At 39.3% G+C, this 18,049-nt stretch overlaps 1 pseudogene across 1 annotated transcript in view; it reads left to right on the forward strand.

The window, feature by feature from the left end:
* LOC309601526 (dymeclin-like) overlaps nt 1–18,049 on the forward strand; it is a 233,992-nt pseudogene that overhangs the window by 179,139 nt on the left and 36,804 nt on the right. Inside the window, exons 16-17 of the transcript in view lie at nt 7,917–8,099; nt 15,955–16,068. The product of the transcript in view is annotated as a dymeclin-like (transcript). The remainder of the gene's footprint in view (nt 1–7,916; nt 8,100–15,954; nt 16,069–18,049) is intronic.

Genomic DNA, 18,049 nt, shown 5'->3' on the forward strand with positions numbered 1-18,049 from the left:
GGACACACCACCACGGCATTTCTTCTAGCGTAGCCTTGTTGCAGGCTGTCCTGGAGCTTTGCATCGTGATACGGGCTGAAAGCATTGTGTGTCTCTTGGGAAATGTTGCATTACTGCATGGGCTGGCTTGACAAAATGGTAAGACATTGCTGAAAACCTGCTCTTTCAGCTTACTCGGTTATTCGGAAAGGCAATGATAGCGAGTGTCAGGATGGTAGGTTTATTTAGTAAAGTGTCTGGCAACAAACTTTGCTCCAGTGTGACAGCTCTACTTTCATTTCTAAGCAGTGATCAGAGATGCTGGGGGTAGTTTTTGAGATTATATTCACCATAAGCCCTGCAATTTTTCACTTAATACTTACTTTCCCCCAATTCAACATTATGGCCAAAAGTTATCTGGGTTTGACATAGAACAGCCAAAGAGTATATGCCAGTAAAACAGGTAAAGATAAGATTTCTGTCACCAAAGGCTTGGCTTTGAAGTTCATTGAGTGTAAGAGCAGCTTTCTTGTGCACTTCCTTCTTTCCCCTCCGCTCTTCCAATTCTTTGGCAGACTGAGTTTATTTTGTTGAAGGTTTTATTTTCTGCTGAAAATGCAGGAAATTCAGACAGCTCTCTCGGAAGCTCCCCAAAGCTAATACAAACAAGATACATATGCTTCCCTTAAAGTAACTAAAAATAAAGTAAATTATTTGAAACTACTTAACTGTAGAAATTCCCCTGTAAAGAGGAAAGGGGAGTCTACATCATTATAATTGTGGATACTGTTAAATTATGTTATCAAGGTGAAATTCCCTGGAGTGTCAACTTGTCTATTCCATACAAAAGAGTACATCACCCTGGAGTTTTTAATAACTGCGTTACAGGCAGGCGTGGAAGAGCTAACTACTCAGTGTCCAAAACCATAATCATTTGAAGTATTCCTTAGCATGTATAAAGCTAGCTGAAAAAAAAGTAATGGAAAATGAACTGAAGCTGTCTGTTCATCTAGACTTTTTGCGGATGCAGCTGATGGATCTGGAACAGTTTACCAAATTTTTCCTCCTTGTTTCTCCCTGGTAAAAAGAAGAATGGCAGGAGCTGTTTGTTTGGGGTTAATTCGGCATTCTTAGTCTTTTTGATATGTGTTAAGTATATGGTGTGTGTATCCTTTTGTTTTCCATTGCTGACAAAATTGCCTTTAAAGTCATATCTGCATCATGAAGGAAGTAGTTTGAGTAATCAGTCTTGAGTAGATTTTAAGTTTCATGTTTACAAATTCTTTTGGCTGGGGGGAACTCACTGAAAATATTACATGTGAAGAATTATAGTGAGGCGTCACAGTTAAGGGCTCAGAATGAAGAAAGGCCATAATTAAGGTTGCTTGTGCAACCTTCACTCTCACCTTTCCTCTGTCTATTCCCTTATCCATATGGTAGCCTTCAGCCTCAGATCTGAGGATGGGTGGTCCCCACCGCATGGATGCAGCAACACAAACATGACGCAGCCCTGCCCAGTATGCAGAGTGCCGTACCCACTGCTTGCTGCACTTTCCTCTGACTCTTCCTCCATGCTACCTGGCTGAGAGAGGAGGACTGGACTTGGAAAGATTGGCAAAGGGAGCAAATGACCTTGAGGGGGCAGTCAGAGCTAGCTGGGAAAGTAGAAAGTCAGAGATGGTTTTGCTGCTTTGAACTGTGGAGTTGTTAGAAAGGAAACTATTAAAGCATCTCAAGCTAAAGCTCCTTTAGGTAGTTTCTTTACAGCTTTTGCATACTGTACGCACTCCTCGCTCTGCCAGAGAGGGGCCTGCAGTGTCAGTAATTGTGAACTAAAGCCACTGAGCTTCAACGTAAAGAAATTTGCACTTTTGAAAATTCAAATGTCAAGGCATCCTATTACTGGCAGCAAGATACCACTCACTAAAAGCCATTCATTGTCATAAGCAATAAGTTCAAGAATTGCGTTTGGACATGGTTTTTTGTCAGCCTGCATTTCCATCATGTATTTCTTTTGCTATTATAGGTGACATTTCTACTTTATTTAATCAGGTTTCTTTGGATTAAGACTTCACTACAGTGTGCCTTTCCTGGTTTTTTGCCCTATTTACATTGTGCGGTTGTAGCGTATTGCATTACCCATCCCTGCTCGGGTTTTGGTTTTTTAGGCAGATAAGCTTCTTCCTGCTCAGATTGTGCTAACTGTATAACTGCCTTTTTGATAGCATTCATCGTTGTGCCATTTCAACAGGCAGAAACCTCTAGCAGTTATTTAGCTGAAAGTATCAGTTGGCTGGAAAATTGCTGCGATGTGAATGCACAGTGAGAAGTGGGGATTTTTTAGTAGGCAGTAGCGTCCTGGATGTATACACGTATTGTCGTATACTACATAGCATCATTCATATGGATCCCACCATGAAGGAAAAGGTGCACTGTTAGATCTCTGATTTTTAAAAAAGTTACAAAGTAGACCTGGTTAGGCTTACAATTATTTGTTGCTTTGGATTGTGGATTACTATACATTCAGGTAAAAAGGAAAAAAAAATTGTTGCATTTAAGTGAATTCTAGCTCACAATAAATAAATATATAATCGTATTACAATACATCGTGTGGACGTGATATGAGACTTAAGTTTGTGCACTAGTGCTTTTTGGAATCATAGAATAGAATCATTGAATGGTTTCGGTGGGAAGGCACCTTTAAAGGTCATCTAGTCCAACCCCCCTGCAATGAGCAGGGACATCTGCAACTAGATCAGGTTGCTCAGAGCCCCATCCAACCTGACCCTGAATGTTTCCAAGGATGGGGCATCTACCACCTCTCTGGGCAACCCATTCCAGTGTTTCACTAACCTCACTGTAAAAAATTTCTTCCTTATATCCAGTCTGAATCTACCCTCTTTTAGTTTAAAACCATTACCCCTTGTCCTATTGCTACAGGCCCTGCTAAAAAGTCTGTCCCCATCTTTCTTATAAGCCCCCTTTAAGTACTGAAAGGCTAAATTTTTAGCCTAAAGAAAACTAATTATTTAATTCCTCACCCTGAAATCAAGACTTCAATATTTCCTTGAATTCAGCTGTACTGTCACTGCTGGTAACTGGTGTCAGGCAACTGAATGGTAACCCAGCTCAGGTTGCATGGCCATGATGGAATGCTCTAGCTGAGTGTCCAGCAGATCTTTGCCATCTTTCTGGGTAAATGGTCAAAAATGCAAAATGTCATTAAGAAATCTATCACCATCCAGCTTGCATCTGTGCTATACCCTGGGTACCACCCAGAAACGGGGCAGCGCTTGGCTCATAGCCTGTACCCAGGACTGAGGATCAAAAGATGAGTCGGGCTCAAGTGAGGGGCTTCTGTGCGGCTCAGAGCCGAAGTGGGGACAGGAGCACTCGAATCAGCTCTGCGGTGAGGACACATCTCATGTGGCAGCCAAAGGCTGGCTGAAGTGAACATTGGGCTGCTGAGATCACAGGCTGCAATCGCAGAGAAAATTACTTCAGTGAGACTACCAGAAATCTTAAAAAAAGTGTTCCTTTCTCTGAAACTTAATACAAAGCTTATTGCATTGTGAAAGACAGCCTCATGCCCACCCTTGCGTAGAAACGTCTCTTCATAACATCACAAGTGACTGAAATTCTGATTTTTCAAATGACTGTTATTTTCCATATAAACTAGCATAGGAGGAAAGAAAACAGAAAGCAGAATAATTTTGTCTCCGTTTTTATTAGACAGTACAAGCCATGAGGGATGGTTAAGCAAAGTTAACCTGAATGACACATGGACATGCCTCCCTTTTTCTCCTAAAAATTATTAACATTTAGAGGCTGGAGATTTGCATTCATTCCTAATAGAACTTTTTTAACCAGTTCTCTATTATTATAAAAATGAAAATTAATTGAATGTCAAATTAAATTAAAAGGATGAGCACTCAGAATGTTCCAATGTAGGAAACAGAAGATGGGTACCATAAATTAAGCAAGTTTTTGGTGACACTGAGATCTTGCATCCTCCACTGACAGTGATTCAACTGCTTTATTTTTTGGTGGGTAACCATGCGTGTAAGGAACCGAACTGTGAGCACCTGCCCGGGATTTGGCGTTTAGGCTGCTTGATTTCTCTGATATTTTATAAGTCATATACTTTTCAACTGGTTTTACACATCAGTGTCTTTCCAGCAGTAAATATTGAATTCTCTGGAAGTCTTTGCCCATGAAGATGCCATGCTAATTATTAATTATATTGCAGTAAGGAAAGCAACAGTATTCCAGGATGGTCAGAGATGAGAACATCCAGCTCTGCCTGTAGTTTGCCTTGGCTTTGCGCATTTGTGTGTTCCTTGTTAGTGTTTATCAAACTCAAATTATTTTTCTCCAGATAATGTTCTCATTCCTGTGCTCGTCGTGTTTTCCTCTGCATCCTCTCAGCTTGTTTCCATTCTAATTTCTCTGGCATTATCACTTGTTTGTTCCTTTTTCTTTTAACAAAAGAGACCCATGCTACCCAGAACTATACCTGGATCTCTTGTAGCTGTCGCTGCCTGGTTTGTTCCTTGTGCAACTAGAGCATGACCAAGCATCTGGCTTTTTGCCTTAAAAATTAAAATCTTTGCAAAAAACTACCACATTTAATTCCTAACCTGAGAAGGAACCATGAGCTGGTTACCTAGGATTACGCGCAGTAATGTTAGTGCTGTGCCTACATTCCCATCCCTTTTGTAGGCATGATTTCAGTCTCAAAAAGTTGGTACCAAGCTTTAGCTTCCAAGTTTCTTTTAATGATGGGTATAATTATTTCTATGAGCATAAACAAAAAAAAAGGAGGGGGAGGACTGGTACTCATCGGTGTCGACAGAGGCATTATATGAGCCCTGGTTTGTAAAGAAATACTGTAATAATTTTAAATTGGTGAATTTGTCAATTATAAGCAATAGGAAAATGTCATTACTTTTAACTACTCATTTAAATGTACTGTTTCATGGATTGAAACTTGTCTACCTGCCCCCCTGGCTTTTCTTTTCATATAGCAGCCAATCCAGTCAAAAAAATAATCTTACAGGGTTGCTGTGGATGATGTGGTAGTCCTTGTCTTGGCCATACATGTTCAGCGTTTCAGCTGTGTTCAGCTGGTCTGAAAGTTAATACGCAGGGTGATAAACTTCTCTTCAACTGCGAAATGTTTTTGTAACCTTATTTATATCTGTCGTGACGCCATGGCTAGATGCAGAGGGGCCGTAGCTTGATAATGGTGATAGAGAGCAACAAAAGCACACACCATTTTATCAGCTCTTACAGCATTTCTCCATTGTCTCATCCAAATGCTGTCCTTGGCTTTCTGCTTGTTTTTTCCTGTTTTGAAAACTTTTAAGCATTTACAAATGCTTTAATTGCTAATTATAGGAGTGTACAGCTCTCCAGATAACATATACGCAATACTGGGATTCAGTCCCACTTCTCTGTCTTTTATGGAGCTCATTCTTCTTACAAATGATTTTTTTTGGTATAGACAGTTATAGGTAAAAATCTTCACTGTAGCTCCTGGATTTCTTCATTTGTGTCCCAGATTCTTCACCTGCAACACCATTGCTGAAAAACAGATGTCTGGTTCTGTCCATCAGCTTCTAAAAACTTTAAATATAATTACTGAGCAATAACCTCTGGTAACTTTTAATTGTTTGAAGCTGACCAATAGCTGAGTCTGCCTTTTCTTGAAATAACATGTTTGGAGATGATTAGCAACGCTTTCTGTTTAAACTAGCTGTATGCCCAGGTTTTAAGGTGAACATATTTTATTAAAAAGCATTTAGTTTTTGAAAAGCAATTGTGTAGTTGTTACTTTTCTGGTAACTGGATAGATCTCACTTGATCCTGAATCATAATGTTTCTGCAAAAGTAATGTATTCTGTATTTTAGGATAGTGTCTCAGCCACTAGGTCATCCTGCTGCATTGGGGAGAGAATTACGCTGATGCTCAGAGCTTTTTAAAAGCCACCATAATATACCATATTCTGAATTAAATCCAAGTTGATAGGCACGTACCACTCCACAGATGAGTTAGCCAGGTCTGGATTTTTTCTTCAGATTCCAGCTGAAGCAATTATTTCAGGTTTTGTCTAGTATTTTGCATTATACACATTTCACAGCATCTAACTGGGATGCTATTTCATAGCACGCTAACTAGGAAACTACAGACAGAGGAACCACCTGTTTTGAATGTAAGGATTGTTTCTGTCATAGAAGAATGCGATCCCATTGACAGACTAAGTAGCTGCGGTGATCAGCTTTGTAAGGGTTTCTGCCAACATTGTTAGCTACACTACAACGGTAATTCAGGTGGCTGAGGCAAAGCTATTAAAAAAGAGGAGATCCTCACATTTGGAAAAAAAATCTGTAACCTCCACAATCAGTCAGACATCATTGCTAAAGAAGAAAATTTCATTGTAGTGTGTGCACCAAATATTGTTCTTCAAACAAGAATTTCAAAAGGCTTTCATCACTTAAATCTCCTTTGTACATGCAGAAGACAAGTGGTGTGGATAACCAAATTAGAGTGCTGCTGCATTTCAGCAGCAGTATGAGGATGGGTACTCCCTTCTCCACGGTCCTCAACACTGTGGAAGAGATGGAGGAGCAGGTTAGGGGAATGATGCTACCTTCTGCAGGGCCATATCTACGCTTGCAGGAAGAAACGTATCTTTACTTTCCATTGAAAGTAGCCAGAGCAAAGTGGTAGCAAAGAATTTTGCTCTTTATATGAGTCTAACCAGGATAATGACAAGTGACAATTCCTACAATGCTACCTTAGAGTAGAAAATAACTCAACTATATACAGATTGACTGACAGTCCAACAAAACGCTGTTGCAAGTACAGCCTCATTATGAAGTATTTAAGTGCCTTATGATAACTCAGAAAATGACTGCTTTGTAGGCAGTCGGCGAAAGGAAATGCCAGTGGTTTCAGTGTTCGCGCTAAGCAGAAAAACTCAAGCTGGTTTGGTATTATTCATGTTCTTGCCAGACCTGTAAAGTCTCACAGTCCAACGTTTGATGTGGTGGAGAGACCTAATGATACGAACAAAGTAGATTTGCCTTTTTTTCCCTATCCCAAGGGAGGACAGACAGCTCTCTGGTCTAAACAACCATATCAGGTATATCCTGATGTGCAGCTCAAGGAGAGAAATCCAGAAGGCTAGCAGGGGTTCACATGCCAGCTTGTTCAGCTTAGAAAATTTAAGTTTCAAAATCATCAGGAATGGTTTGTCAAAAGCATTGACAAAGTGAAAAGCTCTACAAGTTTATCTTGAGCATTAAGGCTTAGTGTACTACAAAAGGAGATTTCTTTTTTTGTTTATTACAAATATTCTTCAAAGCCAAAAAAAATAAAAAAAAAAGTCCACGGACAAAGTCTGGAGAATGGTGGCAGATGTTCGAGGTGCAATGGGTTTTGATCCAGTCAGTTTTCCTTCTCCTGTCTTTGCTTTTCTCTTTCACCAGCCACTTTTTTTTTTTTTTTTTCTCTCTCTTCTCCCTATCCCTCCTCCCCAAGCAGGGGCTCAACAGAAAATGTATTAAATTAAATGTATGCTGAAGTGCTTTTACTTAGCATAGGAAGGGTTGAAAAGACAAAGTTCACTTAACCCTTAGTGAATTTGGCTGATTACAATATGTTAATGCTTTTTGGCATGAGAAGATGGCTTCTGTTGAGAGAATCAAGCTATGAAGCTGAATACTAGAGTGCAATGCATTTCAGTTAAAATTTTGGTTATTACAGGAGAAAACAGATCTCTTTCCAGATACAGGCATGCCAGATTTGCTCACCATTAAGACGTTAACCAGCTAATAGCTCCATTAGTAATAATTACCTGTGCTCTGTCTTTATTACCTAATATATTTTACAATGGAAAAGGGCACACTAACCTTTTATTCCTTTCTTAAAGGCGCAAGATCTGAATGTGATTGAGGAAGTGATCCGAATGATGTTGGAGATCATCAACTCCTGCCTGACAAATTCTCTTCATCACAACCCAAACTTGGTGTATGCGCTGCTTTACAAGCGGGATCTGTTTGAGCAGTTTCGAACTCACCCTTCCTTCCAGGACATAATGCAAAATATAGATCTGGTGAGTAATACATTATTTAAAGGATGCTTACACATTGTTATTTGATCTCTTTATCCTTTTGAGAGGTAGAAAATATTCATCATCTCTATCAGTTTATTTTAGAAAGTATTAAAATGTTGAGTTTCTCTCCCCTATTTTCTGGGCCTCCACTGTGACTTCTTCTGGGCAACATCTTTAACTCAGCGGAGCCAGGGGGATTTGGGATGCATCTAGTAAGGAATTCCCAACCTGTTACACATCTTTCAGTCCCCTAAGGAAGGACAGCGTCAGCTTCTCTTAACTTCCCCTTATTAGAAACCTGTCTTTCGGGGGAGAAAAAGCAGACTTTCATCATCAACCAATCTTTTTCTTTTCTCTTACTCCCATCATCAGCCTATTAATGAATATGGGGGATTTTTTTAAAATAGCTAAGAGCAGACATTCAGCTGCCTTGTTCCCTGGGCTGTATCTGAATGTGTGTTGCTTTCACCTGCAAAATGTCTCTCCACAGCAATCCCTTTGGGTAAGTAGACATTTTAGAAGAAAACAAAAGGAAATAGCAGTGGATCAGAAGCTGTTACTGGTGTGGCTCTCCATGGAGTATGACTTTGGAAAACAGTTGCTAATTAATTACTGCTGCATCTGATAGTGGCTTTAATGTTCATATTGAGAACCCGAGTAATGATTCCTGCTAGAAAATAACAGATTTTAAGTGCAAAAAATATTTCTCTGTCCTCTAGTCAGTATTTGCAGAACTGAGCAATGCTTGAAGTCACGCTGTGACCACTGGATGTGAAATACTGGATGGGGAGGCTGAACAGGGTGCTAAATTTCTTGCTGCAGTGAACAGCACATTTATTCAGTGTGAATAAAAATCTGCTGAGGTCCTGTTTTGATCTGCTTTTATTTTAAAATATTACAGAAGATTGACAGATTTCTGATGATCCATAAAGGAAAGTAATTTTAAATGTTGAACTGAAATCCTGCTCTATACCTATCCCTTTCTCTTCTGTTCTCACTTCATATTTTCTGGTCATGCAAGAGCTTGGAGAGCAGAGGATTTGGAGCTCAAAACTCTCCAAACTTTTGGCAGCTACAGACTACAGCCAGCATGATACTGCCTAGATGATTAGGACAAGATGTTTTCAAGTTGTGTAAAGAGAGGATATGGTGCAGTGAAGATAAGTCGTCTTCATTCCTGATTGAGATAGGGACCTTCTGTGGTTACTTGTCCAGATCCAGGAAAACTAGTGGTGGCCGGATCCTTCTGCATGACAGCCCCATGTCTCACACAGATAGCAGCACATCCTTTCCTTTGTAACACTTAAGTGTAGGTTTTCCTCAACAATTTAAACAATTCCTCTGCAAAACTATTTAATATTGGGTTACGGCATAATGCCAGTTACATTCAGAAACTATTTAAAGCTTTCCAAGGGAGCATGTTGAATCTGTCATTGATCATTGAATCTGTCCAGATTTGTATTTCATACAGAAATACTATCAGACAGCATGGTAATGTTCCATATTGAAGAAATCTGACTAAAATACAGAATATGTACAATCTGTAATGATTTTTGGACACTAAAACAATTGCCAGGTTGCCTTGTCAAGAATGTATAAAATAGGTATGACATATCTTGACTTTAATAGGTATTGGTTTTACTCTGCTGCACATAATGTTCTCATAAACCAAATAGGAAGCACGGAAGAGGTGAAAATGCTAAAACATGGATGCAAAACTAGTTGGAAAATGTACTGAGAAGATAGTAAAGAGTAGTTGACGGTGCAAATGGAAAGAGGCATCTGCTGCAGTCCTGTGTGGGCATGCAAAGGGAGAATAGTCCAGAGGTGTCCTCTAAGCCTACTCATGCTAGTGACTTCTTAGCTGGATTACTCTGGGTTTAGGCACCATGGAAGAAATTCTAGGGAGAAACAAGAGCTGTAGAAAACAGGACCTCTAAGGACAAATAGAATGGGTGCTGAATAGCCAAAGGAAGGCTAAAGGTGATGTGATATTTTTCAAATAAAACACTGCTGTGAAGGGAAAGGAAGTAACCTGTTTTACATACTTGTGGATTCACAGGTCATAAGGAAAGATTTTCTAATGTTAATAATAATGAAGCACTGCAGTAGGTTCCCAGGGACTTCATCATTGGAAACCTCTGGATAGCAGACATTTGGCAGGATAACACTGGGGCAGAGGACAGAGCAGACATGTCTGTAGGCACACATGAATATGGGGATGGCTCTGCAGCTCCACCAGCTGCTCAGACCAGAGCGGCAATTGCCCAGGTTAACTGTGGCACAGACTTGGTCACCGTAACCAAGGACTTTGCCTCAGGATTTGGACCATTCAGGTTACTCTGGAGGTAACACATCATAACCACTGTGTGCTTCATAGTTGAGGCAAAAAAACAGGTAAATGTTTAAGGGTCATCAGTGTATAGAACACTCTTTTATTGAAAACTATTTGTCTGCCTCTGGGTTTTTATAAATAAGCTAAAAATCACCATTGCCAGCTGATTGGGAACATGTGGGAACAGTTAATGTTGTACAGAAGAAACTGAAATCAAAATACCTTCTGTTTCCTATTAATTTACTTTTCATTTTAGAAAGTCATCTTGATAGGATATTGTGCATCTTGTTTAGCTAAATGGGATATTCTTCCTCTGGATGGTGAACAAAGAGGAATGCTATGGTAACTTTTCTGGCCTCCTGCAGAAATGTTTCAGCTGTGAACTATCTATATGCCTCTGTTTCAGAGGTGGTCTATAATTTGGTCAGCAACCTCAGATGTGTCAGGAATTTAGTGGAGACTCTTCATTAGTAATTCCTAAAGATGAGTTTGGTTTATGGCCATCATGAGAACTCACTAGCTTTCATTACTTTCATATTTCCTATGAGCTAGTGATAGATATCGTGTGGTTGAACAGGCTTAACTAGGAGCTGCTAGAATTTGGTTTGCAAAATAGTCTGATAGAAATCAGGAGGTTGGGAGCAATGGTTTAGTGATGCAAAGGATTCGATTGATGCAATTTCCTACTAGGAATTTAATTCTCTAAAGACATTTCCCTGCTAGATTTTAAAATCAGTTGAGTTGGCTTGGCATAGCAACTCCTATTTCAAGACCTGCAGGACTTGCCGTGAACATGAGAACTGATCTTTCATGGTTTTCCTTAAAATGCCCATAGAAAAACTTTGATCCTGCTAATTACTAGAGCCTGGCTAAATACTTTAAGTGATTTTTTTTCTTTTTTTCTTTTTTTTCCTCCCTGCTCCTACCCACTTTCTTTGCTAGGAGTGGGGAGATGAGAAGAGCAGAGTACCTTGAAAAGTTCATGTGTCTTTGAACATGTTCCTAGTGTCAAGGTGAATCTGAAAAACTTCAGTACTTAAAGTTTGCTGATTAAACCTTTTGTGTTTCTTCTGCTATTGAATCACCTGAAACTGTTTCATCCCTTCTTAAATCAGCAAGAGTTGGCTTTGCCTCAGTTTTGCTCCAGGACAGAGGGTATGACTATCAGCTACCAAACATAGCTGTGATTTATGTTTTCCTAAGGAAGCTACTTAGCTGAGGTGCTAATCCTGCAGTACTTTATGACAAGAGGTTTGTTTTCTCCTTTTCTTCTCCTTTCAGTGTGCTGTCAATACAGCATGTTACTCTCCCAGTGGTGAACACAGCTGGAAATGTAAAATAGCCAATGTCAAAATGTGCATCTTTCTCTTTTCATCACTTTCAGAAGAAGAAAAAAAAATGACAAAAAAGGAATCAGAACTTTTTCATTTGGTGCCAAGTTTTTTTTTTTCTCTTTTGCAGAGTTAACCTTGACAGTTGCGGGCAGAGGAGGCAGCAGTGAATCGTGCTGTTATTTTTAGCTGGAGGAGAAAGCGAGGAGCTGTAGTGTTAGTTAGGCAGCGGCACTGCCTGTGAATGGGCTGGGGCATCACAGCACTTCAGCATCCACTGAAAGAATCCAAGTGGAGAAAACATCTTGTCCTTGATAGCTCTGCTGCTTGGTGCATGCTGTAGTAAATAGAAATATTTCTTTACTTCATCCTTTCAGCCCTATTAAAAACAATAGATGGGTGAAATAATAGACATTGTGGTTATTCCTTCATTATCTTAAAAAAAAAAAAATCTCCAAAACCTAAAATGTCTCTTTTAAATCATTCTAGCTTTCTTGTAGCACTTTTAATCTCTGGAAATATTTTGTAAATTTATTGTTTAGAAAACAAAAGGACTAAAGATCAGTCTCTCAGGGAAAATTGACCTCTTAAATGGAAAAACTTTATGAAAAACAATTTTGGAAATCACTATAGAAAACAGGTTTTTTTTAGAGATCTTGAGTATATTAATGGTATATTAATAAAAAGCCTGGAGATCCCTGAGCTGATGGTGACCAAGCCATGTCGCTGCATCCCCATCACACCACATGGTTGGGTAGCTTGCACAACCAGAATTAGGCTCTTTGCACAGGGCAAGGCGCTGTAGATACACCATTTTATCTGGACACTGATAAGATATTCCTGATGAGGGGTTGTCTAATCCAGGATTAGACATGCCTTTTAATCTCTGTTAATATGGAAGCCAGATTGGAGAGAGAGCTTTTTAAAACGGGTTATGTTCCTTGCATGGAGAGGGCCTTTCAGTGCACAGCATGACTTGGATATGAGTAATTCACAGCGACTTGTTAAGTTTCTTGTTATTCTTCTTCTTCATCGGCAGTCTTTGCAGTTATTTTCTGTTTTCTTAGATCAGTTGCCCAAATAATTAATGAGAAAAATAATTTTCATAGTATCAAAAAATGGACACCATAAGAAAAAAAAAAAAGTCCATCTTTCAGTCTAGTTCGTTTGCCCAGAGATCTGCTTTTTTCTATACATTACAGTAATATGCTCAGCATTGGGTTTTAAAGCATGTGCTAAAACTTGAAACTCATTTAATATTATCCAGCCAGTTTGCTTTTTCTGGTTCATTTTCTTTTTAAGTGGACAAGGAGTTGAAATCTGTTAATTTTCATGATTATTTTAAATGCTATTACTTATGCGTGGAAGATAATTAAAGCTCTTTCAAAGGAAAAGGCTACTCTTCCTTAATATTATGTAAGGCTTTTATATTTTTATATTTGGGCAGATTACTAGGTAAAGTGTTAGACCTTCTGCTACAGAATAGATGGGAGCTTGGGCAGTAGGGATGTAATGCTGGATGCTTTTTGGTTTTATTACTGATCTAATGGTAATAAGCAAATGCCTCTTTTAGGATCTCCTCTGTATAACTCATCTTTTTTTTCTTTTTTCTTATTTCACTGGGGTACTTATTGGGTACCTGAGTATCTCATTGGGGTACTGTACTATCAGGGTTCCTATCAAGAATTACTCCAATTCTATATTGTCTGAAGTAGCAAGGCAAATAATGTTTAGAGATAAGTATTATTATTTAAGTAGATATTTTTCATTTCCGTCTTCAACTGCATACCAAAAATAGCCATTCAAAGTTCTGTGAAATGCTGACATAGCCTGAAAATATTGGAAGCCTATCACACTTTTGTTCTTTGTGAAATATAACTCAACCAAGATTAGTACCTTTACCACAAAAACATAAAAGTCTTTTTAAGACATGTTAAGATTGGAGGCTTTGACTTTCCAAAATAGGAAATGCCAGAATTCAGTTAGTATCTGTGAGCTTCATTCAGTTTATGTGTATGCATTATGATAGTATTTTATCCTTTTGATTAAAAGCAAAATGTTAACTTTTGCTTTTGTTGTGGTTTAGCAGAACTTGAGCTAATGAGGCAGCACTAGTGGGATGGATTCTCTGTGTGAGCATGCCCTGGGCAAGGATAGGTTTCACCAGCGATTACTGACAACAGAGGAGTGTTGAAATGCAGGAAGATGTTTTTTTTCTTTCGAAGTTTGTGGGTAACTTTCTTGTTCCTCTGTGAGCTGTGTACCAGCAATTTGTCCCAGACTCTATGCCAAAACCATGTCAGCCTCACTCCAAGGTCCTCACGCTCTTTGCGCAAGCTGTTTCTTGCCATTTTCCTCTGTAATTTCTGGTTCCCCCCTCCAGCTCCTTTGCTTATGAACTCAGCATATCTTCCTTGCTCCTGTTTTTTTCAAGGATCAGTAGATCACAGTGCTACAGCAGGTCCTTATCTGTAAGAATGTAAAACCTACCTGCAACATCTGCCAGAGACAGTGAAATTCTCCCTTCTATTCAAGTATGGAGATAATCATAAGGACAGTACAAAAGGTTAACCCTGAATTTTCCCTTGACTGATTTCCACACTTCTGTTGTTTAAAACAAAACAGAACCAAAAAAAAAAAAAAAAAAAAAAAAGCCAAACCACAATAACCCCAAAAAGCAACTTCCAGCAACTGTCATCTGTCTCGCTTGGTGCTTCAGTTTCTACAGAAAATTGCTCTGCAATCCAGCAAATCTACCTGCTCAAAACAAGGGCTAAGGTTTCAGGGATCACAAGAGAGGAACAACAAATTTGAATCTCACAGTAATCAAGCCATCAGCTGTCTTTGTTTTATTAACAGCAGCTGAGCTAGGAGGCATAATTAGGGTAATGGTTTCTGGCTCCAGCTGTGTCTCACTACAGAACAAAGAGAGCTCAGCAGAGATTTTGTAGTATACTACATTTTTCCCCCCTTCTGCGTGGGAGAATTAACAAAGATTATTTGATGTGCTGGAGGTTGGGATTCAGATACAAGTGGACATTAGTACTTTTCAGAGGAGAGATGTCCAAAGCCTACGAGATGTTGGGGAACCTACCAGCAGCATGTGCAGTGAGTGGAAGCTGTGGGTGGCTCCAGCCAAGGGGTAGCTGGGTGCTCACATGTGCATGGGCTCTACTAAGTGGCTCTGACCATCTTGTGGTACTTTCAAAGGACTCTAAGTAGGTGTTGAAATTTTGCCCTGTACCCTTTCTGCATTGTTTTGAGTTTTGGATCCCCTGCATGACTGATGAGTTCTTCTGGACTAAGGGATGGGGGTTTGCAAAGTGTGCTCTTTTTGGATGAAAGGAGCTATAGAATTGGAGGTTTTCTGATGTCCCACGTGGAGAACTGCTGGTGGGATGTCTGCTTCTGGTGTGACCTACTGAGCTTGGAGAGGGATAAAAGTTAAAGCCTGACCTAACTATGTTCTAACTAACAAGGACCAGCTGGGTCACAGAAAGGGAAGGAAATATTGTGAAAAGCAGTCTGGCCTCACCAGGGAGTTGTATGGAGGATGAGAGTATTGAAAGGGAATGTATAGGTCCTTGGGCCTGGAATCTGTGATGGGGAAGGTACATGGGGGACTTTGGGTGGTTAATTTGGGGAGGAGAGGTGCTTTGTGGGCTTCCCCCCCCCAATTGCTGTGGCTTTGGATGCTACAAAACCCCCAGGCAAGTCATGTAGACTCTTGTAGTTGTATTGAGATATTTAATAGTTGTCTTAAAGCCTTCTGTCCAGGAGTCATTGAAACTATAAGGATTTTACTTTAATGCTTGAAAATGAAAGTAAATTTCTAGCCCAAACTATAAAAAGTAGACTGGAAGGCCTCAAAAATCCTGACGTGCTGACAGATAGAAATATAAGCATATGTCAGTGAACAGTACTTGAAAATGTAAATTTATTAATTCAGCTGTGTCTGTTAAATTGTAATATCATCTATCTGTTAAAAATGACTGCAGGAGGATACTGATAATTGTGCTAATTTGACATTAACAAAGTCTCCCTGGCTGCAACACAAGCAATAACATGATTATTCTTTAACAAGTACAGATACATTGATCCAGGGAAAGAAGATGACAGCTTTGTGTGTAAATTGATACAAAGATCTCTTCTTTTTTATTTATTTCTGTGCTCTGATTTTTCATTCCAGGTGATCAGCTTTTTCAGCTCCCGATTAGAGCAAGCTGGAGCTGAGCTGTCAGTGGAGCGAGTTCTGGAAATCATCAAGCAAGGAGCTGTTGCTTTGCCCAAAGACAGGCTAAGAGTAAGTGCTCAAGACCTCATCAATTAAAGTGTACTATTCTAATACATACCCTTTACATCCATAATGTCAAAACATCATTTCTCCTATCAATAGCAGCAGATAAGGGATTACATTGTGGATTGCCATGTGTGTATGTTTTAATTTAAATTCCTAATTTGTGCTAAAAGTTTGGGTGAGTTTTCTTGATTAGTTATTAAATTGAAGCATGTGGAGGAATTAACATTTGCTGAGGCTAAGCATCATCATATCTCGAAGATGCAGTCTCACCTCTCCATCTGTTGTTTAGTTAAGCTGTAACCAAACTTTAATTTTTTTTTTTTTTTGTTAACTTATTTTTCTTTCTCTAGTGCTCTGCATTTCCATCTGGGTCTATGTAAAATGCTACAAAGATAAATTTTGGGGGCTTTAGTTACGAATTAACCAACCTACTGAAAATCAGTTCAGGACCTGTAAGTCTGGTCAATGTGATTATGAACTTTCTGTATAATCCTGAGCAAACCCCTCCGTTCTCTTCTGAGAATCTCTCAAATCTCATGAGGGATTTACCAACTTGACAGGTTTTGTGAGGCTAAAATCCATTAATGGCTGTGTGATGTTTAAATACTGCAATAATGAAATCTGTGTAAGTAGGGAAGTAAGTAAATGGGAGTTATGTGTGTGTTTTAAACACACGATGAATTTTCTTCTCCATTGTGCCAAGTGTATTTTATAAACTGTCTGCTTTCTGCAGAACCGTTTTTGTTCCTACTCCACGATAAGAGAGCAGGAACATCTTCTCAAGACCCATTTCTTTTGTGATAACTTCAGGAAAATATCATCTGATAAGGCATACTGAGTACACACAGCCATTGGCAATGGCTGGTAATTTATTTATACCCTGGTAATTTTAAAACACCCAGTGCGAATTGTCTAGCTGGCTGCATATACTAATGTCTTTCCTACAGTTCCCTGCATCCCTGAGATGGCATGTATTTAGTCACTCAGAGTGAATTACTTCGGGAGAGATTGGTCTAGAGTCCAAGTCCTGAGCTGCAGTACAGGAATAGCCTAAGTAACACCAGAGGAGTTGTTGGATCCAAATCCAGCCCTTCAGGTTGTGTCCTTGCTACACTGTGATGCTGTGAATAGAGAAACACTGGATCTTTTGCTTTTTCTATGACAACTTATTCTTACATGCAGATAATTAAAAGCTCTTATGTTAAGAGGCTACAGCAATTCTGTCTTGACATAGAGCCATCACTAAATAAATTCGCAGCTTACAAAAAATGAAGGTTTTATCAGTTACTTAGTGTGCCAGATTGATTTGCATGTTGAGCCATAATTTAAAGAAATGTTGTTTGTGGAGTGAAATCCCATCAAGTTTAAATTTTCTGCGTTAATGATATACAGTGTTCAAAATAACATGTTTATATTGCTGCTTAAATCAACAGATGAAAATTTTTTTACAAGTGCCAAGCTCTGTAAGTCCTCACCAAGCAGTCGAGTACTTCCAATTTTAAGGATGCTTATAGTGTGACTTGGAGTGCTTACCTTTCTTCCGAAGGACTTGAGTTTTGAGGCAGGGTTACCAAGTGAACACAATCAGTCTGGCACGTAATTCTTCTACGCTGCCTGCTTTCACCTACTGGGTTTTATAATTTTTTTTAAAATCCTTTTGCTGAGCAGCAGTTTGGCCAGAGCAGGTTATTCCTGCATGGAGAAAAGTTGGTGACACTGACCTTGGTATCTGTAATGTTATGCATTAATTTGTAAATGCAAATAACTGTTTCTTTGCACAGACAGTAATGATGAGCAGCACGCAATTCCCTCCTGTAGAAATAACCTTGTGAGTCTTCATGCCTTCTGTCCTTGGACCTCTCTCCTAGGAGTCTCACAGTTCCTCAGGTCTCCCCACTTCAGTCTCTGAGGTTTTCAGGGGAAGCTATTCTAAAGCTCAACAAAATCATATTAAGATCAGACTAAAGATATAGTCACACAATAA

This window comes from Platalea leucorodia (assembly GCF_965183815.1).
Source record: "Platalea leucorodia genome assembly, chromosome: W".
NCBI lineage: Eukaryota > Metazoa > Chordata > Aves > Pelecaniformes > Threskiornithidae > Platalea > Platalea leucorodia.